The sequence below is a fragment of the Eumetopias jubatus genome, unplaced genomic scaffold (genome assembly GCF_037043125.1).
Source record: "Eumetopias jubatus isolate StellerSeaLion01/CBP00866 unplaced genomic scaffold, mEumJub1_p1.0 scaffold_9, whole genome shotgun sequence".
Taxonomy (NCBI): Eukaryota; Metazoa; Chordata; class Mammalia; order Carnivora; family Otariidae; genus Eumetopias; species Eumetopias jubatus.
This window is the reverse complement of record NW_028274815.1, coordinates 51,500,632-51,527,014: the sequence shown is the minus strand read 5'-3', so window position 1 is coordinate 51,527,014 and position 26,383 is coordinate 51,500,632.

The window sequence follows — 26,383 nt, the reverse complement described above, 5'->3', positions numbered from 1 at the left end:
AACACCAGGCCATGGGGGGCTGGGGGTTGGGGCCCATATGGCCCAGATCGATGGCAAGAGCCAAGGCTCAGAGCCTGCAGCCAGCCTGCCGAGAAGACAGAAGGTCTATCTTGCTGGAGCAAGAAAGAGCTATAACATTGGCCACGCAAACTGGTCTTTCACGGGCTCCCAGCTGGGGGGGATTCAGAGCTGGTTTAGAGGAGAGTCCCCTACACAGACCTTCCTCAGAGGGACCCCTTAACTCCCCCACTGACCTCCAAGGCTCCATTCTGGGAGGTCTTCCGTTCTTCTGCTCTTGTTCCCACCAGACCCGAGCCCCCTCAGGGAACTAGCCCCAGGGGCCATTCACTGCTGAGAGGAGGGCCACCCGGGGCTCTGCTCTGAGCGCCCAGGGCGCAGATGAGCCCCTGGTGATGTGCTATGCAGATGTATAAGGGTCCCGCGCTCCCCAGGGAAGCCTTCCTGGGCGCTGTGGCCTGGGATGCTCTTGGAGGCTTTGGGTTCAGGAAGCTATCTCAGCTCAGGGCAAACCACTTCTTGCCTGGCTCCTTCCACCCAGATGTCTGTCAGCTGGTGCTGCCTCGGTTTCCCTTCAGCCGAAGTCTGCGAGGGGAGACCAGGCGCAGGGCGGGCGGAGGGTCAGAGGTGGGCAGTGTGGAGGCTCTGAAAGGCAGGCAGGCAGAAGCTTCTGCGGTCACAAGCCTGCAGGTCAGGGGGACGGGTCCTTGGGTGGAGTGACAGCAGTGCTCTTGCCTGCCTGCGCGCCTGCCGCGGGGGCCCTGGCTCTCCATGGTGCCCGCCCATGTGGAGAGGATTAGGGCCCGGAAAGACATGTTTTCCCCCACTTCTTTCTTGGAAGGAGGATCAAGGGGACCTGGTGACAGCCCAGAGATTCGGACAGCCCCGCTTCCCCTTCCCGTCCATCTCCCAGGCAGCCTGGGAGATGCACACCATCTGCTGGCAGCCCCAGACCTCGGGTTCCCAGCCAGCCCAGAAAAGGAGCCCCTGGCAGGATCTGCTGGGCCATTCCTGGAGCCCTGAGCTGGCTGTGGTGGGGGGGCCTGGGCTGGGGGGTGCTTCATAGGAATAAGACAGCGGGCATTATGCAAGACGGTTAGTGGGCTTAATGCACCTAAGAATAGTGGGTCAGGAGCTGCAAAGTTGTAGGCAGCTCTCCCCACCCTGACTTCCCTGTGAAGCCAGGGGCCAACGCTGTTTCAGGGGAAGGAGTGAGAGGACCTGCTGGCCCTGGAAGGTGGGGTTGGGATTGGGGCTGAAACCACGGGTGGCCCTGGGATCCTGCTCTTGTCTGTGTGTGTGGGTGTGTGGTGGGTGTGTGTGTGGGGGGTAATTCCTAAGCTCAGATCCATGCGTGTGCACGCGCGTGCACACACACACATCACACACACACACCACAGTGCCCAGCATACTGCTCAAATATAGTAGGTACTCAATATGTATTTGCTAAATGGATGGATGAATTAATGAATGAACATCCCTGATAGTTCTAGTCCTGGGGGCTTTTCTTCCTCTGTATTCAGAGCCTTATTTTTTGAGGCTTTATTCCTTATTCTTTATTCCTGCCTGGTGATATATACTGGGTTGTCTGGAGGGCTTACACCACTAATTCTCAGCACGGAAGAAAATTGTGGTTCCTGGGGTAAGATCCCTGATCTCACCCCCACAAAGTTCCTACATGCCGGTCTTGGGCTTCAGCCAGTCCCTGCCACTGGTTTCTTGGAACATGTGTTAGGCCTTGCAGAGTTCAGGGTTGGACACAGAGTGGCAGTTACTGTTCCAGGCTGAGCTGTGCTCCTGTGAGCAGTCAGGTGGGTGGGGAGCATGCTTTTGTTGGCTAGGATAGATCCAGGGCTCGAGGAGCAGGCAGAAGTAAGGACAGAGACAGGAACTGCTAACCTGGAAATATATGTGAGGCCAGGCACTGCCCCCATGCCCCCTATGACCCCATCTCCCCCCTGCTCTGTGTGATGTGCATGCACATGTGCTCAAGAGCACAGGCAAGAACGAAATGTGAAATATTGAACTTTGGTCTGCATAGGGATGGAGCAGTCAGAGTGGACACCAGGCAGAAGCAGCTGTGTTGCCCTTTTGCTTCTCCCCTGCTCTAACCCCCGCTGCTCTTTCTCCCTCCTCCTCCTTCTTTCTCTTGGGCACTGCAGATTGATTGGTAGCAGTGCTTGATTGCAGTTGCCCTCCTACTGCCATGCCCATGGCTAAGGGGCTAGACATTTCCAGGCTGGTCCAGGTGCTGACTTTGAGGAACAGCTACGTCTCCCTCCTCCTCTGAGGCCTCAGCATAGGTGGACTTGGGAGGACTAGGCACGCGCGGGCAGAGGGCCTGGAGTCCTTAGTCATTGGCCAGCAGTGGGGTCTGGAGGACTCTGAACTTGGTGTTCATGCTTGGTTTTCAACAGGAACCTTCTTTGGAAGTGACTCAGTATGACCAAAGCTACTCTGCTACACACCCAACGGGACTCCCAAGGATCCCAGCTCCCGAGCCATGTGCCCTAGGGTTGCTGAGCCGCAGAATGGGTGGGGAAGTGGCTGGAACCCGACCCGTGACAGGACCCGGCACCTTTGGCTGAACCTCACTTTGTGTGTCTGGGTGTGCACCCATGTGCATGTGTTCCTGCCCAAGTGGGCGAGTGGGTGTCTCTGTGTGCACACATACCCATGAGTGAGCGTGGGGGTAATGTGCTGCATGGAGACACGTGCACGTACGTACATGGATGCGTGTGAGTCTGTGTGGGGCTTATGTGCCTGTGTGTGCACACTCATGAACGGAAGGCTTGGCTGGGAAACCCAAATCTCCCCCTCCCAGGCCTCAACCCCTGTTCCCTGGGGCCCCGATGGAGGAGAACAGAGAGTCCCCAAACCCTGCGATCTGGGGCGGTGGCTTCTGTTGGATTCCCTCCCCCCCCCCTTTCTTTCTTGACACAAATAGCCTGTGGAACAAAGGGAGCTGGGGATTTGGATTATTTATACAGTCAACATTAAGCAACTTGTGGTCTATTTAAATTCTTCTTTATTAGGCCGGGAAATTCCATGGCAAACACTCAGGCTGTAAGGAACCCTCCAACACGGCAGCTCCCAGCTCCAGCCATTGCGTTGGGTTCTTCCTCTCCTCTCCTGCTCCCACACCTCTGACCCCTGCTTCTTCCATTCAGCTTCCGGAGGCCATGCCCGACCCCCCTTCCCCAGGGCATGGCCTCGGGATCGCCCTCGTTTCTGCCGTTTCCTCCCATCCCTCTACTTCCACTTCTCAAACCTCCACCAAAGACTCCCTGCGTCACTCCCCCACCCAGCCTGTCTTCAAGTTGGGAGGGGCGGCCGGTCACCAGGACTGAGTCAGATCTGTAGGTATAGCGTGGGGCGACAGGGGACGAAAGTAGGGCTTGTGGGAAGGTTGGGGAAGGGCAGGTGGTTCCTGGTCCGGTGATTTCCTCAGGGGGTTCGGGAGGCTCAGAGGACCTACGCTTCCCCAGGATGCCTCTTTAGACAATGTGAGTAGCAAAAGGAAGGCTCCTACCCACAGGAGGAACGGCCCATGAATTCAAGCCTGTGATAGCCTGAGGCAAGCTGAAGGACCTGAGGCTCATCCTGAGGATGGGGGGGGCGGGGGCGGGGGGGGGGAGGGGGGAACTCTGCTGTTACCTGGGCCAACACCCCGGGGGCTCCATGACCTGGGGCTTCGGGCGGAGGATTTGTCTGGGCCAGAGTGAGGGAGGTGTGAAGGGTGAGGGCCTGGCTTCTTGCCCCTGCAGAGGACTCTCCATCTTCCCAGGCATGGCCCTCCGTCTCTGTAGCTCTGGGGGCTCACCCAGCTCACCCAGCTGAGGGCAGAAGGAAAGCTTAGGGAAAGGGTGGGGAGGATGAGATCCAGCAGAGTGCCCTGGGGTCCTAGAGAAGCCCAGTGGGCAGCCCCTGTGTCCTGTTCCTGGGCAGTGCCCCTCCCTAGCCCTCTGTTCTCAGAGACTGTCCTGTCACTGCCCTGACCTCTCCCGACATCTCCTCTTCCCTCGTTTCTCTCCGACGAGACTGTGAGCCCCATGAAGACAGAGAATGCAAACATCACCTTATAACCCAGGGCCTGGGAGGCAGGTAACAGCAGGAGCTTAGTAAGTGCTTCCTGAGCTCAAGCAAATGGCACTCTCAGGGCTTCTGGCCCAGCCCAATCTTCCACCTCTCTGCCCGTAACCTCACCCCCGGAACCCTCCCTTTTCATGCCTTGGGACAGAGCCTGTGCCCAGTTTGAGAGGGAGCCCAATGAGGGCTGAAAGGCTCGTCTCAGAACATCTCCTGAGGCCAGGCTGTGCTGGGAGAAGGGACTTGGGCCCCAAGGATTTGGGAAGGGCTGTCCCCTGGGATGGAGACTCCAGAGGTAAGGGTGACCACTCCCGGTTCCAGCTCTGGAGACTAGGCCAAGGCTTCAGCTATTGTTTTAGCTATGTGAGGGCTTTGAATGAGCCATGCGTTCCCCGCCGCCCCCCGCCCCCCCAACCAGGCAGACAGGGCAGGAGAGAAGCTGCCCCTCTCAGACTGCAGTCTCCAAACGGCAGCCAGCCGGAGAGGGTGAGGAGACGGACCTAGAGTTTGCTGCCAATTATCACCTCGCTGTCGGCCCTGCCCTCTGGGCCTGTCCCTGCTGCCACCTCTGGGCCTGTGTTTCTGATTAGTGGCCCCAGCTGTGCAGCATTAGTTGCATTTTTCCAGGATGAATCTTGGTTGGGACTTCCTGCCACGGGTCTGAACCAGCTGCCTGCCTTTGCCGCCTGCTTCCCATCCCAGTCCCCTGGGCTGCCCCAAATGCCCACACTCCTAGGGGGCTCCTCCTCAGACGCTCAGGGGTTTGTCTCCTGGGCCCGGGGGATGTGTCCCTCAGCCTGCCTGGGGCAGCTCACAGCACAGCCATTGCTCACCAAGCAGAATCCATTCCGCTTTTCAGATGTGTGGCTTCAGAGCGATTGATGGGGCCCCAGGCCTGAGCATCCGTGCAGATGCCACAGGGCCAAGGGAAAGCAGGTCAAGGCCAGGGGTGTTTGGGCAGGTCTGAGGAAGTTGTTCAGGAAGGTCTCCAAAGGCAGAGGGCATCACCTTCTGGCTTTCTGGGGTCTGTCCTTTGTCCAGTCATGGTCTTGATTTTAATGGAGTCACAGTCTCCCAAGTGCAGCCCTGAGCTGTATCAGTGCTTCTTTCTCTGGCTTCCCCAGTGCACTTCAGGCGAGCTGCTCAGCAAAGACACCAACCCAACGCACTCAGCTTTCACCTGAGAGGTGATGAGCTCCCTGTCCTGCAGGTATGGAAGTGTGAGTCAGAGAATAAAATCTTTTAGATTTCCTGTGATCCTCACTATATTCCTATAAGAGGACAGGCACAGGAGGCATCACTTTCAGAGGAGGAAGCTGAGGATGGGGAGTGAGTACGTGAGTGAGTGAGTGAGTGCTGGATTGTGGGCTAGAACCCACATGTGAGGCCCGCTCAGTTCAGTGTGAGTTTGATCAATGTGCTTCCTCTCTGGACCCAACCAGATTTTGAGAGCCAGCCCAGAGCCCAACCTGGCAGCTGGTGCAACCTCTTCCTTCTCACCCTGATTCCCAGCTTCCTGGCCCACACTGCAAACAGCCCTATTCCAGACAAGCTTGATTCTCACTGTCCCTCCTTGCCGCAACAGCCTGCCCTCCGCCATGGTGTTTGGGCTCTGCCAGGGTCTGTGACCTAGGACAGGTCTCTGGAAAGCAAAGCCCCAAGAGGATTCTTGAGGCTGTCATCAGTCTGAATGGGACGTCCTGAATAGGAAGCAGCCTGCTTGTGTCCCCCGTGCCCAGGGCAGGCCCGGCACATGGTGTAACCCAGGCTGAAAAGTGGTCCAAGCAGCTGGAAGGAGTCAAGCAGAGAGTAGCCTGGAGAAACGGCCACAGTTGGCACTGGGGACCCTAGGGAGTTGGGGAGAGCTGCTGGCTCTGGGAAGGAAGCAGAGACTGTTGGCGGGTGATATGAGCTCTCCTGAGGGAGAGGAGGCTTGTGTCCTGGAAGCATCTAGCTCTTGGAAATGCTGACCAGAGGAAAGCTGGTAGCAGCGCTAGGTGCCAGACATTCTGGGTGGGATACCGTTCTGTTGTGGCCTTAGGGTCAGGGCTGCCCAGAGAGGACCAGATGCTGCTGCTGAGAGCTGGGGGCTGCCACGGGCTGTCCTTCACCTGGCCACCGCAGGAGCCCAGCCAGCAGGCCTCTCAAAGGTTGCCAGAGCATCTCCTGGCCCAATGCGGGTAGGTGGGGCCCAGCAGGGGCCAGAGACCCTGCCCTGGGAAAGCCTCCCTCCCAAGGGGGAGACAGGCTGCCCCTGCCCTCAGGCCCTTCTGCAGCTAATGACGGGTTAACACATCATAACCTGCAGTTCTCCGTTGTCCTGGAACTAATGGTTTTATTCCTTCAGTTCTTTCATTATTTTAGGCAAAATGTGAGCTGTCTCTTTAATTATCTGCAAGGAATTGCCAACAACTCCATTTGGCTAGATTGAGACTATGAATGAAACTTGTGTTTGTCTCTCACGGTCTTGGTTGGTTTTAGCCTTCGCCGTCCCCTGGATGGCTGGTGACAGAGTGCTGTGTGTACAGATCAGCTAATGGGAACACTGTGTTGGTTTGCCCGGGCCATGTCAACAGGATCTTGGGGCGGGTTGGCCCGCCGTGTGGACCTTTTGCATGAGAAAGAAATTCCCCTGTTGGCAGATAACTCCTTCAGCCTCCATCACGTACCTGTGGAGACTGGGAGCTCACCATCTGCTGGTGGGTTTTAAGTTCTGTCCTGTGCTCTAGGGCTACAGGCCAGGCCAGGGGGTAACAGAAGGCTCTCCTCCAGAAGCAGCTCCCACAGGGTACCCTGGAGCCCCCTGGTGGTCACTGTGCAGGTGTGCCGCTTTCCCTGGGGTTCTCTGGCAGCCCTCAAGTGCACAAAGGGAGCTTTTTCCCTTTGCAGGGGCTTCCTTGTGCTCGCCCTGTGGCTGGCAGAGGCCCTTGAGTTAGAGTGTCCTTGCGGCCCACCAGGCATAAGGTGTCACGAAGCACAAGGTCTAGGTCAAGGCCCATCCTCTCTCCCTGCAGTGACCCACTTTGGGCACCTCTTCGTGAACATTCTCACCCTACCCTACCACGTCTTCAGGGTGAACCTGAGATCTCTGTGCTGAAAGGCCCCCACCTTTTAACAGAGGGCAAGCACTCATCGCGAGGAAGGGGAAGGGACTGTGGACAGGAAAAGCCAGGAAGCAAGGCCATGTTATCCTTGCTTGCCATCTGGGCCAGGGCCCCTGGCACTATCCAGCCAGACAGCTCAGCCCTGGAGCCAGCCTGCCGTGGGCTGAAATGTCCTGGTCACTATCGGTCTAAAGGAGAGGAGGGCTTTATCAGGCCCGAGAGACCAGGAGAAGGGGTACAACCCCCATAGTGTCCTGGCTTGGAACTTGGCTACCTGCCTGCAGCCCCAGGGATGGGGTCTCTGAAGGAGGACCCTCCATCTTCCCCACCACCAGCCACCCAACCGTAGCCACATCCACCTTCTCTCCAACTGAAGCCTTTCAAAGCCATGCCTTGGTATGAGAGCAGGAGGTCACTCTATCATATGGTAGAGGCTAGGCTGAGACTTTGTATCAGAATCACTGAACAGCTGGGGAGAATGGAAGGGAAGTGAGGGGCCAGCAGAGCTCCAGTCAGCCTTTGGGCCAACCCCATGCGACTAGGGCACTGCAGCCTGGCATCTGGAGCTGTCCTAGCACCCTTGGGCCCCGGAGCCCAGAATGTCTCGAGACTGCCCAGCGTTCCGTCCCACCATAAACAACGGGCAGTGCGGGCTGGTCTCCTGGTCCTTGTGGGGACTAACCCCTCAGTTTGGGCTTTTCATCATGTCATAGCAGCACAGTAGGGAGTCTGTGGGCCTGTCCCCGTTGCTTTAGACAGCCTCCCCCAGCCAGAGCTGAAACCACGCCTGGAAGGCTTTCCTGCAGCCCATGGGGTTTCCTCTCCAGCCCTCGGGCAAAAAACCATTCCAACAAAAACCTCCATAGCTTCCCAAGAACTTGCCGTAATTTATAGGCACCAGGCAGCCCAAATCCATGCAGAGAAAAGTAACATTCCTCCTCAAGAAGAAACCCAGCCAGCTGAGTTGGAGGTGGTGGTGGGGGGGCGGATTCTGCGCAAAGATACACCCATTTACAAAGCCAGAGGTGAGCCCATGTCATCCTCCCAGGCATTTGGTCTAAGGGTGACCCGTTATCTCCAAGGATGGGGGGGAGGGGGGCCTTAGGACAAAGGAGGACTACTAGTTTTTATTTACCCAAAAGGTGGTTTTCCCAGAACAAAGGGACACTTTTTTCCTCAAAGGCAAATTCAAGCTACTTCCTTTAGAGTAGCCCAGAAAGATCTGCAAGTTTTTAATGAGTCTTTTCAGCATTGATGCCATTATCCTGTTTAACTTTTACAATTAACCGGGGAGAGAAAGTGCGATCATCCCCATTTTAGGAAGGAAGAAACTAAGGTTCCAGGAGCCTAAGTCGCTTCCACTCTGGTGAGGTAACAAAGGAGGCCGACTGCAGAGCTAGGTCTGCAGGCTCCAGAGCCCACGCTGGGGGTGCGCGGAGCGAGAGGGGACCCTGGGTGTGGAGGATGTCAGGTCAGGAGAGAAGCCCCGCGGGGGCTGCACGGGGAGGGGGTGGGGGAGGGGCGGGCGAGTGCCAGACTGTGCCGCCGCCCCTCCCCCTTCCTCTCTTCCTCTTCCACTGAGTTGACCTTTAAATTATGGCATCAGCTGCCGTGCCAGACACGCTGCGATTTCCCCTCACTCCATCTGCCTAGCCTTCTACTGGCGCAGTTTCTCCTCTTGCTGCTTTCCCCTCCCTCCTTCCCTCTCACTCCTCCTCCCTCTTCTGACCCAACAGCTGCCTCCTCAGGTGTCCCCATTCACAGCATGCCAGCCTCCCGGGAGGCCCTGCTGCAGGTGGGCATTGCCGGCATTGCCCTGGCCGCCCCCCCTCCCCTGCTTCCCCCGCCCCCGCCCCACGCTGGGACTCTGCGGTGCCCAAAATCACCTCTGCCAGGTCCTGCTCTGCCTTTCCTCCTGGGGCGCTGCAAACCTTCCCACCAGCCCCTCCCTGATGGCCGGCTGGCCCAGCTCTTTCTGCTTGCTCCCGCAGCTACCCCAGCCTCACCCCTCCCAAAAGCCTCAGGCAGGGATGTACCCTCCATTTAATGTTCATTTACATTTGGCCCCAGGCCTAAAGGATGTTTTTTGCCTACCACTGTAGAATATAGCAGACATTAAATCTTATCAGTTTAATTTTCTCCCAGATAATAGGTCAGGCTTTGATTTTTTTTTCAAACTATGGAAAAAGTGTCAAAGAAAAGTGGAACATTAATCAAGGGACTTTGATGAAAGGAAAGAAAGTGTTTTCCTAAGAGCCCAACATGTGGTGCAGCTGCTGGTGGGTATTTAAATGACGTTTTTCATATGTTGCTATAAAAAAAAAATCTCTTTGAGTCGATTCTGGAAATATATTCCAATTTGCTACAATGCCAGTGGTTTTCAGATTATTTAGAAATAAAATGTGTTTATGATTTCTGCTCTACTTTGTGTATTTGTCTGCTGCAGACCTCTTTCCTTTGAGGAGTGCCTAGCCTATCTCTCCCAGAAGCTGCAAGGCTCTTTAGGACAGAAACACAGCCTGGGGGCCTTCAAAGATGGGAACCATGTTTTCTTCCTCTGTGGCCTTTGACCCAGTTCATCACTCTGTCCCAGAGGTTTAACGACAACAGGAGGGATTTAGGTGAGGAAGAAAAAGAAGGTGGTGGGGGACATCATTATGACTAGGCATATCTGGGGAAACCTTTATAAAAGGCATGATTTCTCCTGCAAATGAGAAAGAAATGAACTCATGAATGAGTTCATGAATGACTCCTAGGGTCCCTTACAAGCCTGCACACCTGAGTGGAGGAAATCCAGAGGCCGCCAGGCTCTCCTATGTGAGGTTTATCAGAGTTGAGAAGGGAGCCCCGGTGCCACTTGGGCTGGGGGAGACCTGAGTGTTAGCCTTGTTTTTGGAGCCCGCTGGTCTGGGAAGTCCCCTCCCACCCTGCTGGAATCCCTTCCTCGGAAGATCATTTAGAGCTTGCCTAACTCCTGCCCTCTCGAGACCAGACCAGCTTCGTAACCCTGTGGGAACTTGCCAATCCTCCTATCAGGGCAGGGAGAGCGCATTCTGAGATGCCCCCTTTGGAGCATGCATGCTGAGATCTCTGCCACGGGCTTTCTGACCACGAGGGCAAGGCCTGGGCAGCAGCAGTGAGAAATTCGTTTCCAGAGAGAGAGAGAGAGAGAGAGAGAGATAGGCCCTGCCGACCCTCCCCAGGGCCAGGAGGGCAAATGGCCTGGAGGCTCGCCGTCCTTCCCGGAGGCCAGGCTGCCCTGGGGGAGGTGGCCCCAGCCCTGCACTGGCAGTGGGTCCTGGCCTTGCTGACCAGTGGGGGGCACACTCTCCCTAGTTTTCCTCTCTCCGCTGGCATTTGGACCTGAGGGAATGTGCAGGGGTGCTGTTGCCTCTCCCCCGCCAGGGGCTTCCCGGGGGGGGGGGGAGGACATGGGGGATATGGGTGGGGTCCTGCTCCTTCCCCATCTGCCAGGGTCATCTCCAGCCTCCTAGCTGCTCCCTTCTCCTGCGCTGGCCTGCGGCTTCCCCCAGGCCCTCACAGGCAAAATCGTTTATGGGTGTGTGTGGTTGGACGAGGGGAGACACCTGCTCAGACAGAGGACTGAGTGAGATGAGCATTGCTGAATTTCTTTGGCTGTGCAGTCAAGTCCAAACTCCAGCCTCCGCTCCTTCTAGAACTGCCTCCCCCCCAATCTTATGTCCCCACACTTCTTACCTCGCCCTGCTCGCTTCCACGCTGTGCTCTGAGTGTCCAGCCCAGTCCTACCTCTGCTCTGGGTCCCAGAGAAATGCCTTCTAGTAGGCCCATCCAAGGCCCCACCTTCTTCAAGAGTCCTTGTTGTCCTGCTCCAGAGAACATGCTGACAGAAGCTGGGGAAGGAACAAGTCCAGGTCTTGCCGAGGCAGTTACCCATCTATGTTGTTCTTGTCTTTCATCCTTGTACAGTGAGCCCCTGGGCAGGGTGGTGGGGGCCCTTCCTTTGTTTCCTCCCTGACACTGCTTGGTGCAGGCTGAGGCACGGAGCAGATGCTCGGGGGGGGGGGGGTTTGCGGCAGCCCCTTAGACAAAGCCTGTAGTGCTCACGGAACCCGAGTCCCAGGATGTTGCTCTGACGGAGCTGTCACGACATTCCCATGCTCTTGCCCGTCACTAATGCAAGAGTGCTATATGACAGAAGGCTGTTGGAGGCTCGCAGGAAATGATTCTCCCCTCCTAAGACAGAAACACAGGAAGACAGGTCCTTTGCTTTCCTCTGGGCATATTCATACCTAGATGGGATGCCAAGAATTCCTGCAGCATCTGGAGGTAAAGCTGAGACACAGAAGTTCAAGTGCATTGCACAAGCATGGAGCAGGAGACCTGAGGAACCTTCTTAGAATAAGGGATCATCAATTTCTCTCACCATTTCGTCTGGTTGGAGATGGATGTCATGTTATTCACAGCTATATAGCAGCCACCTGGCAGGGTGAGAGTTGGGGGGGTGCCCAGAGAAACCCTGTGGCTGCCACTGAACTGGGACTGCCTCATACCAGAGCCTTTCTTCTCTCCCTTCCTCCTTCTTTCCAGAAAGAGAGAGGAGGTCTGAGTTTTGTCTCAGACCACCTGAGACTAAATGGGGGTGGCCAGGCCTGCCTCACTGGGCCGTACTGAGTACTATCTTAGGTAACACACATATGAAAGGCTCTTCAGATGGTCCTTCCCTTCCCCATTCCCTTGCTGTCTTGCTTGCAAAGACCGTCTTTGTATATCTCCCCTGCTGCATGTTGAAAGTAGTCATTAGTCTGGAAAAGGGAACTGAGGCCTCAAGTGGAAGAATCCTCGTGCCTGCCCTCAATCCCGAGCCAATCAGATCCAAGAGGCTTTCAACAGGAAGGAGCATTGCAGAGCCCCACCATGGTCAGAGCACTGTATTTTATGATTTAGTATCATCGGGAGATGGACTGTATCTCACAGTGGACCCAAGAAAACAAAGGTTGCCCCTCCAGAGGGGCTGCATGATGTTAGGGGTACCCCCAGTGGCCCATGCTGTGGTGTGCTAGGAATGGGTCTCAGCAGCCCAGGTCATACCCCAGCAGTTGCCCCCAAGAATACTAGCAACTGGGGGCCTGGGCCTGGTGACAACATGCCCAGCAGGGTAAAGGGCAGAACCCTGCCTCACCTGTCCAGTGACCTTGACTTTTGAGTGTTAAGTACAACTCAATGTTAATTGGACCCCCAAGGAGTCAGCTAAACCTTGTGCCCTAAAAGCCAGAGCCAAACAATGAAGCATGGTGGCAAGGCTCCAAGTTTCACCATGAACTGGCAGGTAGAAATAAGCTTGAACTGCAGCCCTAAGGGTTTGGGTGAGTGCAAGGAGACATCCTGAAAAAATGGATGGACCACTGGTAGAAATGGGCAACCAGTAACGTTTTCTCTGCTTCTCTTTTAGGCTCGGGTACCTTTAGTAGGAGGACTACTCATGAGACAGGTTTGGAAATGATGCTCTCCTAAGCCAGATGCTAGAGTTAAGTGACCTTCTCCTCCTGCCCCTCTCTATACCTGGAGAGGGATGCGTGCACTCAGTCTCAGTTCTGAAACACCAAGGCTGAAGGGTCATATGGCCTGTCTCTTGTTTACTGGGACTTTCAGGAAACCCAAATGCAAAGCAATTGGAGTGGGGGGGGGGCTTTAAATTTCTCCAAGTGAAAATACTTTCCAATTGGGTAAATTCCTTTGTGGGGTTACTTGCTAGCATTTTTCTATCTCTCAGTCGTGTTAGAAGTTTGGTCATCAAGGTTGAGAGGAAGACAATGGTGAGCCCTCTACTGAGAGCTGGACTCTGGGAAGAAGGAGAGCACAGCTGGGGGAAGGACCCCCGTGGATGTCTAGACATTCAGGTGGGAGAGGAGCAGACAGTGCTCCCCTCAGCCCCATGGCTGGGGCTGTGTTCTTATGACCCGCCTAAATCATCTTGGGCTGAATTTTATGGGGAGCAACATATTTCCTGCCCTTGGGAAACCCTAGCCCGACAAGGGAGTCATCAAGGAGCTTCCAGGTGATCCCTGGACTCAGGAAGTTTCATGTGGTGCTCAGATATAAAGCAGAGACACGAGTGTAAGAGAATAGTTCTAATACTAGCCCAACTAGGAATCTTTGGGTCTGTGTCTGAGCACTGTGGCAGGGCAAAGGAAAAAAAAAAGAGGTCTCTTATCCAGAGAGCTGGAGCAACAGGGAATTCCTGGACCCTCATTTTTAAGCCCAGACTTCCTAGAAATGGGTTACTGGGTTTTTTTTTGGGGGGGGGCAGGAATGTCCCACCACCTCTACTCTCAGTAACACCACAAATTTCTCTTTTCTTGTGCTAAAAGGCATAGCCCCCTGATGTCCTTGGCTTCCTCCAAAGACATCCCTAGCAGTGACCTCCTTTCAGGTGACATCTTTGTTTGGATTCCCTAGAAAATAGAGCCGGAGGCAAGGCTTAGGTGCTAATGCTTTATTTGGGAGATGCAAATCCTGGTCAGCAAGGGTAAAGCAAAGCAAAAGTGAAGCAGTAAAGGATAGGGAACAAGGTAAGATGATACATTATTGTACCGGCTATTGCTTCTTAACAACTTGCTAAAAGACACAGCCTATCAAGATGTAGAAGCTTCTCATCAGCCACGCCAGACATCTCTGGACTGGTTATACAGAAAAAGTGTACCTCAGAACAGTGCATCTGAAGGGGTAAGGGAAGATAATTTTATCTGAAATCCTCTTCCATATTCTGTCTTTCAAAATCCATCTCATGTGGAGATGACTAACCTGAACTTCCTGACTGTATCACTTGGCTCCTTCAGCAACTACTTACAAAGTCAAATCCTGCCTTGTGCATATTGATGCCTCTTCCAAGTCTGAGAGTGCAATAGGAGCAGGGCAGCTGGTCAACCTCAGATGGTAGGACCGAGCAGGCATGTCAAGAGTCAGTTGACTCTGGTGGCAGCTGAGGAGTAAGTGGCTGAGGGTCTGAGAGCATCTGAGAAGATTCATAATGTATGTCCTTAGAAGAGGAGGATAGGAAGGGATTCTCTGCAGAGAGCCAGGGGCCTTAGAGATCAGGGAAAGTCAGAGCAGAAGGGACTCTGGGATAGAAAGGAAAAGGTAATATGCTGAAGATTACATGGAAGTTAAAATAGGCCAAGTAGAAGGACTCGGTGACTCTGAGTGTGAAGTTACTCCAGTTCTGGAAGCTACTGCAAGGGCATTCCTCTGGACATTACATTAGAGTTCTCTTGGCCAGTGTTTGCTGTTAGTTTTAAAGAAAATACTTTTTTTTTTTTTTAAATGCTCACCCATGTGGTAAATTGTAAAAAGGCCATAAATTCTTCTCCTCCCCAGTGCCCTTGCAATGTGACATTGTTGATCTTCCCATCAGGAGGCGAAGTCTGTTGCCTCATCTCTTGAATCTGTGCTGACCCGGTGACTTACTTTAGACCTTGAGACACTAGCAAACTTGATACAAGTAGAGGCTTGGCAAGCACCCTTGTGCATGGGGGCTTGCCCTCTTGCTAAGCTTAGAACCCTGCGACCACTGTGTGATGAGCCTGAGCTAGCCTGCTGGAGGATGAAGTGCCTCATCAGATATGAGCGAGGCCATCCTTGTTCGTCCAGTTGCTAGCTGACCTCTCAGCTGACTATAGACACGCAAGGAAGCCTAGTGAAGATCAGCTGAGGCAGCCTACACCAGAATAACCTCCCACCTGGTCCAAGAATCACGTGCTAAATAATTAAATGGTTATTGTTTCAGGCCACTCATGTTCGGGGTTGATCATCATGCAGTGAAAGCCAACTAATTCAACCTCAACAACTCATTGTGTGTTGAACTCATAGATTGTGTTCAGTCAAGATTTTGCAAACAGAGCTGAATTTTGTAGAATCCACTATAGAGAAAATCACCTGGATAAAGAGGATATGTGACGCTGGGCGGTGGTAATAGGTGTTGATGATAGTAATGGTGCTGATGGTTGGGGGATTGTTGGTGATAGTGGTGGTGGTGATGGTGGTAGTGTGCAGTGCTGTTTGTGATGGTGAGTGTGTGATGGTTGTGGTGTGCGTGAGGAAACTAGCAGTGAGGACAGTGATATAGAAGTTGATGGTGTTTGTGAAAGTGATTATGATGGTGGCAGGGCTTGTGGTGGAGATGTTAATAGTCACAGTAAAGATAACTGGGGATGACTGCGGTGGTGGTGGTTATGACTGTTGGTGATGGTGATGATAATCATGGTGAAAACACTGGAGAAGGTGACAAAGATAGGGATGATGATGGCAGTTGATATTTACTGGATGGTGGCAATGATGATAATTGTCGTAACTGTTGTGATGGTGATGAAGATGACAGTTTTAATGGCAATAAGCTACAGATGTGCTCTTTATGGTGAGCAAGCGCCATGGCCTGGATTTCTCCTTCCCATTATAACACCAAAACCTAGCTCCCAAGGGAAGATGGGTTTTCTGAGAAAATAATCCCATGAGCTGAGAAGATTAGAACCCCAGGCTTCACTTCCTTTTTTTGACAAGAACTGATGAACTAGAGCTTGGATCAAAGTGGAAAAGGAATGGGGCACCTCAGCTATCAGCACTGGTTGCCTCTTTGAAGGCAGAATGAGAGAAAAGCCATGCAGGGCACATAAAAGGCTGGCCAGCTGGTGGAGGGAAGAGAAGACAGATCTTCTATCACCTCAAGCCAGAAGCCACAGATCTGGGACTCCCAGAGCTCTGAGAGCATGCTCCTCTGCCCTGGAAAGGGCCCAGTAGCTAGAGAGAGAGAGAGAGAGAGAGAGAGAGAGGCACGGACAAGCAGAATATGGCCAGAGTGGGTCATATGGCCGTGTGTGAGGAAGGCCTCAAGGGGCCAAAGGCTCAGTCTTGATGGGGCTTGGCATGCTTATCATCTGCCACCTGAGACGGGAGGAGCCCACTTGTGACTTTGCTCTGTCCCAGCCATGCTGGAGTATGAGCTGTGGAGTGTACTGTGAGCCAGAGGATGGGGAGAGAGTGAAATAAGATGCTGACGACAGACTGCTGGCTTGGTGGGCAGTGTGATCCGCAGGGCCATGCGAAGGTCAGACGTGGGGAGGACAGGGTGGGCCAGAGCTGTCCCAGCTGCAGCGCAGCTGCTCCCTGACCGGTCATTCAGACCTTACTGAGGACCGGGAATGCTGTGGTGGTTTTATCACTGACCGTGGGCCCTCCTGCTGGTCTGCTGAATGTGGTTCTGGCTTCTCTGCCAGTTCCCAGGATCCTGCTCTGTGAATGCACACCCATGTTTCCCTCTGGCCAAATGGGACCCACCTACCTGCTGTCACTAAACACAGAGGCATAGATGGGAACCCAGTGGAGTATGCTGGGCTGGGGATACCTTGTCCCCATGGCAGAGCCCCCTCCTTAAACATAATCCTAAATAGGCCCAAGACAGGTGTCAACAGAAGCGGGGAGAGAGTAGGGGAGGGTGGATAACTGATTTGGAGGGCCTAAGCGAGGGGAAGTGCCCAGAGCTTGTGGAAGACCCTGAGATCTCTGTGGTACTAGACTAGGAAATAAAACTCTAAGAGATGTTTCTCTTCCTGTGGGGAGAAGAAAGACACAACTTCTTGAGACCCAACTGGCTCTTGAGAAAGCTGCAGAGTTTCAGAACATGCATTAGTGTCTTTAGCTAGCTTGAAAATTAGCTCATTTCTGTACCTGGGTCTTAATGAGGGCATATCCTGTAAAAAGGTGCTTGCCCAAGGGGTGAGTTGGAGCTGAAATGTAGCCAGGCCAGACTCTACTCGTCAAGGCCCATGCCCTGCTATTGGGCTGCACCCTCCCAGAAGAAGGAACATCTTTTCCTAATCCCACAGGGGCATATACAGGCTAGCTGGAGCTCTGGTTTAAATGTGCTTAGAGTATCAACTCCAGCTGAGGTTGGTTCTATCCCTGTTGCTGCAATAGGACACACAGCCTTCAGCCGGTCAGTTAGAAGGAATGGGGCAGTGTCTTTTGAGCCCTTTCCTACAAAAGCCTGGAGTGAGCTGAGTCAGCCCAATATCTGCAGTCAGCACAGACAGGGGACTGCTTTCAAGGTACTTATTATAGTCAAGGGAAAGAGACCATGATTACCTGAATGAGTATTGAAGTAAGATGTTCAGGGTAGTGATAAGAGCATATAATAGGGAATTTACTTTACCTGAAGGCCAGGTAAGATATCCCTTTCTGAGGAAGAGACACTTCTATTGAAATGCGAATAATGTGTACAAGTTGGCAAAAAGAAGAGAGTGGCGATGGGGGGGGAGGAGATGGGGACAAGTGTTGTGGGCAGGGGAAGAGCATGCGTGAAGGTGTGAGGGAGTTGGCATGTGGCAGGTCCAGTGTGGCTGTAGTAAGTGAGAGGACACCCAGTCTCTGAGATCAGAGGGTAGTCAGGGGCCAGTGTATAGAAATCTGTATATCAAGAAGAGTGTTGATCTGATCTGTGTTCTGAAAAATCTCCCCAGCTGCCAAGTGGAAGTGGACTGGGGGCAGGGAGGTGATAGGCTGGTTGGTGGTGGCTTCATTAGCAAGGCTGCAGCAGAGGAGAGGTGGGTGCCTCTTTTTACTCAGAAGGGGTTCTGGGAATCTCCAGTCTTCCATACCCCAGACCATACCCCAGGTTTATCCCTGCTCAGACTTCATCTTGGACTGGGATCCCTGACTCTACTTTATAACCATATTTTTAAAATGGAGAAAGGGGACAGAAACAGGAAGAGCCTGGCACTTTGTACCTTGCAGGGTCTTGCTCAGTATTTGGCAAATGAAGGAAGGGTAAGAAACACAAGGCAGTGTCAGTGAAAAACAGCAGGGCAGATGGCCCATCTTTCTTTCATGACCTAGCACAGGAAGATTCAGGAGCCACACAGGCCCCGGGGATGAGATAAGTATGAAAGAAGTGCCATCCACACTTAGAGAGACCCAGAGTGCCGCTGGGGACCCAGGTGAGGGTCAGGGGAGAGACCCATAGACTTTTTTGGTTTCCTCCGATGTGGGCCAAGTTCACTTTAATTGCAAAGCCCTCATTTACAGCACATTCCATAATGAACACACAGGAGAGCTTGACTTTTGAACATATGAATATATAAAAGTCCCTTGAAAGTCAGGTAATCAAGATGAGAGCATTCCACAAGGAAAGCACCCCTCATTTTTCTGAAGACTGTTTTCCATTTTAAAAGATGACTAGGCATACTCAGAATTTCAGAGTAGTAGGATGGACCTTGCAGCCAAGAGAAGAAGAAAACCTTTTTTTCCCCATATTGTTAGGCAAATAAATATGTATCAGCAACTCCACTTGATAAAGTGAGATGGAGGCCCTCCTTGGATCAGGTGAGGGCAGAACACTAAGTGAAAGATGCGCTGGGTGCAGATGGGAAAGCAGGGGAAAGGGAGCACCAGATACCAGATACTAGGCTCAGGGCCCTGACAGGGAGGGAGAGGGTGAGGCGGCCTTGCAGCAGGTTGGGGGAGGGGTTGTGGAGATCTGGGCCAAGATTCCTGCACACAACTTAGAGCCAGAAAGCTTGAGAGGTGACCAGAGGGCAGAGTGGGGTGGGTGGGGAAGAAGCCAGGCTGTTCCTGGGAGCCCGGGCCACCTTGGTGGCCTCCCTGTCACTCCCTCTGGAATGCAGTGAAAGAATACAAGGTCCTGGCCTTTCCTGGGGTCTGGAGTCTGGGGATAGCAGATAGCAGCCTCCCTGAGCTCTGGGTGCTGGCAGCAGGAAGTGGCCTTGGATCTGACCCCTGGGGAAGGGGGTGCTAAGGACAGGGTGAAAGAGGCAGGGCAGTGGAGCTGGGGATGCACACGTGGGGGAGGCTAGGGAAACTCAATCCCGCTACAACAGTCATTAGGTTTTAAGAGCTGGGTCCAGTTGGGACTCTTCACCCCTGAGGGCCTCCAGGACAGGGCCAAGCTCTGAGCACCCACACTCCAGTCTGGGAGGATGGAGCCACCTGATGGAGGCTGACGAGCTCCATAAGGCTGTGGGGCCTGTAGCCTGAAGGATCGGGGGACCATACCCAAGGCTGTGGTGACACTGGGCATCGAGGAGGAGGAGAAGGGCTGAGGAGCCAACCAGGCAATGGAGAGCCGCAGGACTTGAGCCAGTGGAGGAAGTGGTCCTCTGGGTGATGGTCTGAGTCATTTTAGAGAGGGGGCAAACTCTGGTGAGGGACAAGAGAGGTGAGCCAGCAGGTATCATTGCACAGTGCCTTTCCTTGTGTTTTCCATCAAGTCATGGGCTCTACTTTCTCACCAATTCTTTTATAGTAGATTCGGGCCTCTGCACAAATACTGGATGTCTCCCTTGTGCCAGCACTGCTTGAGGGACTTAGGATACATCAGTGAACAAGAGACACCAAGATCCCCACTCACACGGGGTTCACATTCTAGTGAGAGCCCAGGCAGTCTAGAGGAGCAGTAGGTGGGAGGTGCTGGGAGGCTGGGAGCAGGGAGGGGGCTCTGGCCTCTGGAAGGAGACATTAGAGCAAGACCCAGGCCTGGGCTTCAAAATAGTGTTAAGAGGATCTCAAGGTGGAGATTCAGACTTGGGGGGATGGGTTTGGGCAAATCCTGAGTCTCAGGTACAAGGTAGTTATCAGACCGCAGGCACAAGATCAAGGCTGCCAGAGGATGAGCTTGCTCTTCGCATGTCCCTCCTTCCTCTGGCCCGCCTGAGGGGGAGTGCTGGGCCGCTGGCTGTCCCTGGAGCACGGACTGTCCTTTCTTCTATGTGGTCCTCTGTCTTCTAACCTGAACATGGAGAAGTTGGACCAGGTAGCTCTGATAGCCTGAGATCAGGCAGTGACAGATTCAAAATTTTCCAAAGAAAATCCCCCAAAAGAGGCCTTTCTCCTGGAATGCCTCAGATGCTTTAGTTTGCTTCCCGGGTACTCTGGCAATTAGGGTTTTGTGTCAACCCCCAATTGCCAGTGAGGTGAGAGGTTGCGATTTGCCTCCAGTTTGCAAATGGGTATATTGAGTCCCTGACCATTTGTGGTGAGCTTCTGGGAGAATTGGTCTGGCTGCTTTCCTCACACAGGTGGGGCCCAGAGCAGGATCCTGGAGTGGAACATACCTTAGGCTCCCCCAGATGTAGAGGGAATAGGAGGGTAGGTGGGGCCCAAGCCCTGCAGTCTCAAGGTGGTGCCTATGGTATGAGGGACCCTAAATGTGCACTTTGGAGGAGGAAGGAGAATGTGTCAGGAAATCCCATGTCTTCCTCTCACTTCCTTTCCCCTGGTTCCTAGGGGCTGGGGTGAGCTGAGAATGGAGACTGGGGACCAGGTCTCCTTGGTGGCCTGCCCCGTGGTAGAGGTAAGGGTGGGACATGCCATGGAAGTCCTGGTTAAAGTTCTTGAAAGAACAGCGGTGTGGTACATGTGTCCAGCTTTGGCCCATCAGAGGCCTTCTGGTGTGTCAGAGCTCTTGGGCAAGCTCAGCATAACCTTGACCTTTGGCCACTTGTCTCTCCGCACTGCTTCTCAGCCTGAGGCTGGTCCCCCTCCCTAGCACTTTGTCTCCTCCCAGGGACCATCTTTGCTCCCTCTGTATTTGTTTATGACCTTTTTCTTCCTAATCATGATCCCCCTGGCCAATCAGTTATCAATCTGTGTGATTATTGCTGTATCTATGCCACAAAACCAGTCTCTAGAGAACATTGGCTGGATTCATCTAGAAGACCCTAAGTGGCTCCTCTGAGATATGCCATCTTTCTGTGTCATGGAGTCCTCCCAGCCCGGGGGTACAGCTCTCTCTGGTGGGTCTTTGCCCTTCCCTGGAGATGTGGTGGCATTAGACGCCCCCAGCTCAGGCCCCTGCTCCCTGCTCTTTGCCTCTGATCCTAGCCCAGCTGCCTGCATCCCTCCCTCTGCAGGCAGCCTCCTGGCTGACTTCACTCCCTGTCACATTCCTGGCTGTGAAAGGGACCTCTTCCAGGACCCTGGGGAGATGACATGAGTTTGTTTGTTTTTCTCCTGTCTCCACTTCAAGGGCTCCACTGGCAAAAACAACACCCTGATGACTTCCAGCTCTTCCCCTCCTTTGCCCTGAACATGGGAAAGACGGCCTCCACTCTCAGATGTGTCAGCTGAGGAAAGAGGAGCACAGGGGCTGGCTTTAGGAAGGGCACTTGCTCCCACTGCCTTCTTGAGGAGCAGTCATAGACTCACATGTCATCCACAAAGCGCCCCCTGTGGGTCCAGCCCCAGGAGCCCCTCAGGGGAGACAGGAATATCATTGTTTAAGAAGAAAGGCTAGAGGAAGGCAAGCCTCAACCCAGAGGAATACATCTTATGAGAAGATACAGATTTGAAGATCAGAACACTTTCCCAATACCTCACACAAAGCTGTGCACAAACAAACCTCATAGCAACAGTGCATGTTCCTGGACTGTGCTAAACCTCTAAAATCATGACTATAAGAGCCTTCCCTCTAATGGGACAGCTGTCACACAGAACCAATGAGAAGGGATTGTGCATGAGGCACAGTGTGTGTCCACCCTCTAGGTGCCAAAGATGAGCTTGCTGAGGACCACTCTCTTTTACAGGACAGAGAATAGTTGTGGTTCTCTTTAAGGGATAGTGTTTGGGTCAAAGAGGCTAATTTTGAGAGCCCAGTGGAAGGACAAGGTGAATGAATACAGACATTCTAAATACTACATCACCCTCCACAACCTTGGCATTGATGGAGCTGCCATCTGGGGCCTCAGGCCTGTCGTTGAGAATGGCCTAGGTTCTAGGGTGAAGAAGAAATTGAACTATCTCCAAGGATATAGCAGAACTTTACTACCACTTTCCTTGTGCACAAACTCCAGACAAGCCCAGGGGCCACAGAGAAATGGGTCCAGGGCCAGAGAGACCTTTCTGATGGCACATGTGTTTCTGTTTGCAAATGGGTATATTGAGTCCCTGACCATTTGTGGTGAGCTTCTGGGAGAATTGGTCTGGCTGTAGTGAATACAGGGATAGCTCTAAGGTCAATTAGGAGCCTTTAAAGAGCCAAGCCAGAGCCACAGTGTTGTCCAATTCATCTCCCATGGATTCTCGGAGAACAAAGGAAGACTATGGGGCTCAAGGTACTGAAATAGGAGCTGATAGAGGAAAACACAGAGCAGGGGAGGAGGAGAGATTCAGCTTCTTCAAATCCTCGAAGTTCAAAGCTGTGTCCCTCGCTTTGCCCAGGGCCCAGCCACTCGGCCTGAGGAGAAACTGTTGTATAAAATTCACTTGAGGTTGTAGAAGAGAAACAGTGTCATCTTGCGCTCCCTTAAGTACCTGTTTTGTGTCTGCCCTGGTGGACAAGATTCTGGATTACTTGTTCCCACAAGACCAGATGTCATGGTCTTTCCCTATAAGTCCTTTGCCTGTTGAGAAAACAAGCAAGAGCCTTTAGGGAGTCCCTTTCTGCCCTGATCATTAAAATACAGTTCTTGTCCCTGGAAAGCCCAGGTCTGACACCCCTTGGGATCTGTTGGTCAGCCTGAAAAAGAGAGCAGTCATGGATATGAGGCATATGCATGGGAACACAAAATGAACAGTGATGGCAGCTGCCAAACGGAGCTCCTTGAAACTGTGCTGCGGGTGCTCGGCAGACTGTGGAGAGTGGGACAAGTGGAAGTTGGTCAGGAGAGCCTTCTAGGGGGTTTGCAAGGATAGTAGGGCTCATGGATTTGTAGAGAGTTGAAAAGAGGTGTTGCAGAGGAGAAGGTGGTAGGAACAAGCAGTCCTGTGCAGGTATGCGCCAACATAATGGCGCTACTGAAGGGCACTGGCAATAGCATTCTAGTGTCTCAGGACATGGAAAGGCCCCCCTGCCCACACTGAGTTGTCTTCTTTGTCTTTCTCCTACATATTTTGTCCTGGTCCCCGTTTTAAAACTTCCCTCATGCAGGCCATCTATATTCTTCTTGACATGTGGTGTCCAGAACTTATTCTCTCATCCACTCACTCAATCCGTATATATTTAGCATCTTCTATGTTCTAGATGCTATGCAGGGGTACAAAGATTAGTAAGACCCAGTTTGGTTCTCAGGGAGCCCTTAGCACTGCTCAAGAGAATGCAGCATGATTCAAGAGAACTTCCTGTGATGATGAGCATGCTCTCTGTGATGTCTCATGGGAGTCACTGGTCACTTATGGCTATTGAGCACCTAAAATGTGGCTAGGGTGGCTGGGGAACTGAATTTTTATTCTATTTAATTTTAATTAATTTAAATTGAATAGCCGTATGTGACCAATGTGAACCATATTAGACAGCACATACATAACTGAAAAGAGAGACAAGTAATCAGACTGTTACACTATTAGGACAGTGCAATCAGGCCTGCCATTGTGGTCTGGTCAAGGAAGTAGGGGAGAGGGTGTGACTGGATCTGCCTGGGAATTAGGAAGTCTTCCCAGATGAGATGACCTTTGAGCTAAGTCAAGGATGATGAACAGGACATACGTGATGATAGGGAGGGGGCATGTGTGGGCAATGAGCTCAAACTAGTGATTCCTGCATTTTTGCTAGACTTCACAGCTGGGCTCTTCCATAGATTAACCAACAGAGCTGGACTTTAACAAGGAGATACAGATGTGCTCTGCCTGCTGGCCTGGCTCCCTGCCCTCCTCAGTTCCCAGGGAGGTGGGTGATGACAGATGGACTCATGACTCTCCCTAGATTGAGGGATCCAAGGGGCTGAACTGACCCTAGGAATGATGATTGCACCCAGGGGAGAGGGTGCGGGGTATCTGGAGACCATATGGGAAGCTGGGAAGCATTTAGGGGAAGAGGATTGACGCAGGGGGAGGAGGTTGCTGGGAGCCAGTTTCCCAGTAGAGGCCAAGAGTCACTCCCAGGGTCAGCTCCATCCTCCTGTCCAGATGGAGAAGTGGGGGAGGGGTACTGGAACCCTATGAGGCTGCTGGAGACCCGTCACTGTGGGGCTGGGGCAAAGAGTGGGTGATGAGATCTTCCAGGGCCCTCCTGTGTTCGAGTCCTTGGTGGTTGGCTGGTAGTGGCCTACACCACTCCCATCAGACAAGGGTCTGCCAGGGGTTAGGCCCAGTGTGTGGTTCAAGAGAAAAGAGAGTTTGAAGTGCAGGTATTTAACTTCTACATGCCTGAATTAGGGCTTTTGATTTACCTTTTCAAGACTCACCCCTTCCTAGGCTTTCCTATCTTAAGATGGTATCACCATCCAATAAAGTTGCTCCATCTAGAAACCTGGGAGTATTTATGGATTCCCCATGCTCCTTTATTTCCTACATTGTCTTCATCTTCAAGTTCTCTTGATTCTCCCTCCAACATGCATCTCTAGTCCACTTACTTCTCTCCATTTCCACTGACACCATTCTGGCCCAAGTTTCTATAATTTCTCATCTGGAAATTTCCCTTTAACTAGTTTCCCTATTTCCTTTGCTGCCCTTTCCCACCCATTTTACACAAAAGTTAGAGCAATTTAAAACAAAAAGGAAATTGGATTACTTTATTTACCTGCCTAATGCATTTCACATATTAGTTAGAATAAAACTCATACTCCTTAACGTGGTCAAAGAGGATCTACATGATTTGGCCCTGATACTTGTTCAATGTCATCTTACATGAGTCTACCCCAGCACATGATGCTCCTACAGCACTTGTCTTCCAGGTCCTTGAACAAGTCAAGCCCTTTCTTACTGCCAAGACTTCACCCATGTTGTGCCTCCCTTCCTCTTCAAAAAGGTGGCTTCTTTTCACCCTTGACACTCCATGTGTGTACCTGCTCTACTCCTCTTCATAGTACACTCTTCTCATCCCTCATAGTAGGATTTGAAATTTATTTTCTTGTTGACTGTCTCTTTCATTAGACTCCAAACTCTGTCAAAGCAAGGCCATGTCTACCGTGTTCACCAGCAGCTAGTGGGCTGCATTGCACACAGAAAGAACTAGGTAGTTATTTATCAAAAACATGAATGAATGTTATTTCTCCTTATGTGGGCCTATGAAATCACCACTCTTCCCTGGTAGGAAGAGCTGGCTAGCCCCAACGTTGTCTTCAGCCATTACTGAGGTTTATCCTACATTTTTCCACTCTCCCTTCATCATATCTAAGATAATAAGTCAGACTTTTCAAGAATTACCAAAGCCCTGTGGGTTTCCAAGGATTCTATTCATTTTGATGTCCAGTCTAGTATTTCTAAACATAAGCACTGTTAGTTGCATGAATATTGTGATGGGGTCAATCTTTTCTCAGTCTGAGTCTGGCTGGGATTTCCATAAATTTTTTCCTTTTCTTAGAAACTCTCCCTGTCTAGAAGAATGTGGATGGTGTGAGAATAGGAGGACTTGATCTTTGAGAACCGTTTGGGCAGCAGTGTTGGAGGGGACCAGGCAGCTAATCCTGGTGGAAAGGACTCTGTGACCCAGAAGAGGCCTCAAATGCAGCCAGGAACAAGGGGGTTGGTGACTTCCTTCCCTGAAATTTCAATTCCAACATATTTGTAGTCCTGTTATGAGCAGTTATGAGCAGACCAGCCTCCAGGGAAGTATAGTGGTGAGGCTAAGAGCTCAGGTTTGGGAGGTAGAGTGCCTGAGCTCAAAACCTGTGTATCTGTAGGCAAGTCACTGGCTCTCTCTTCATCTGTCTTCTGAGTACCTCTTCCTGTCCATCAGATCTTGATCCTTTTCTTTACCCCCATGACTATCCCTATAGAGCCCATGTGGAAGGAGCAGTTGGTGGATTGGGCTATCCTGAGGATCTGCCTCTTACATGGTTACTGTCAGTGCCTTGGGACCAGGAAGGGCAAAAGCCTAAAACCTGGGCTTGAAAACAGAGCATGCTACCATATTCTTTTTCTATATCCTTGAATCTTGGCTCATATATGCTCTCCACATGGACTCAGTAAATTTTTCTCCCTTAACCAGGAATTCCCCCTGAAATAGAAAAATATCACAATTTCTTACTTTTTATAAGAAAGTTTGTTCATCCCCCAACATTATAAAAGCTATTCATAGAAATACAGAAACTGTCTAATGTTAAGAAATTTATTCATGTAATTCGTTACACAAAAGAGAAAAATGTGTAATTATAGCCATAGACATTTAATAAAACTCAACATGCATTTTTAATTAAAAATTTTCAATTAGTTGGGCCTACAATGGTATTTTTCTTACTTGGTAAAGAGTG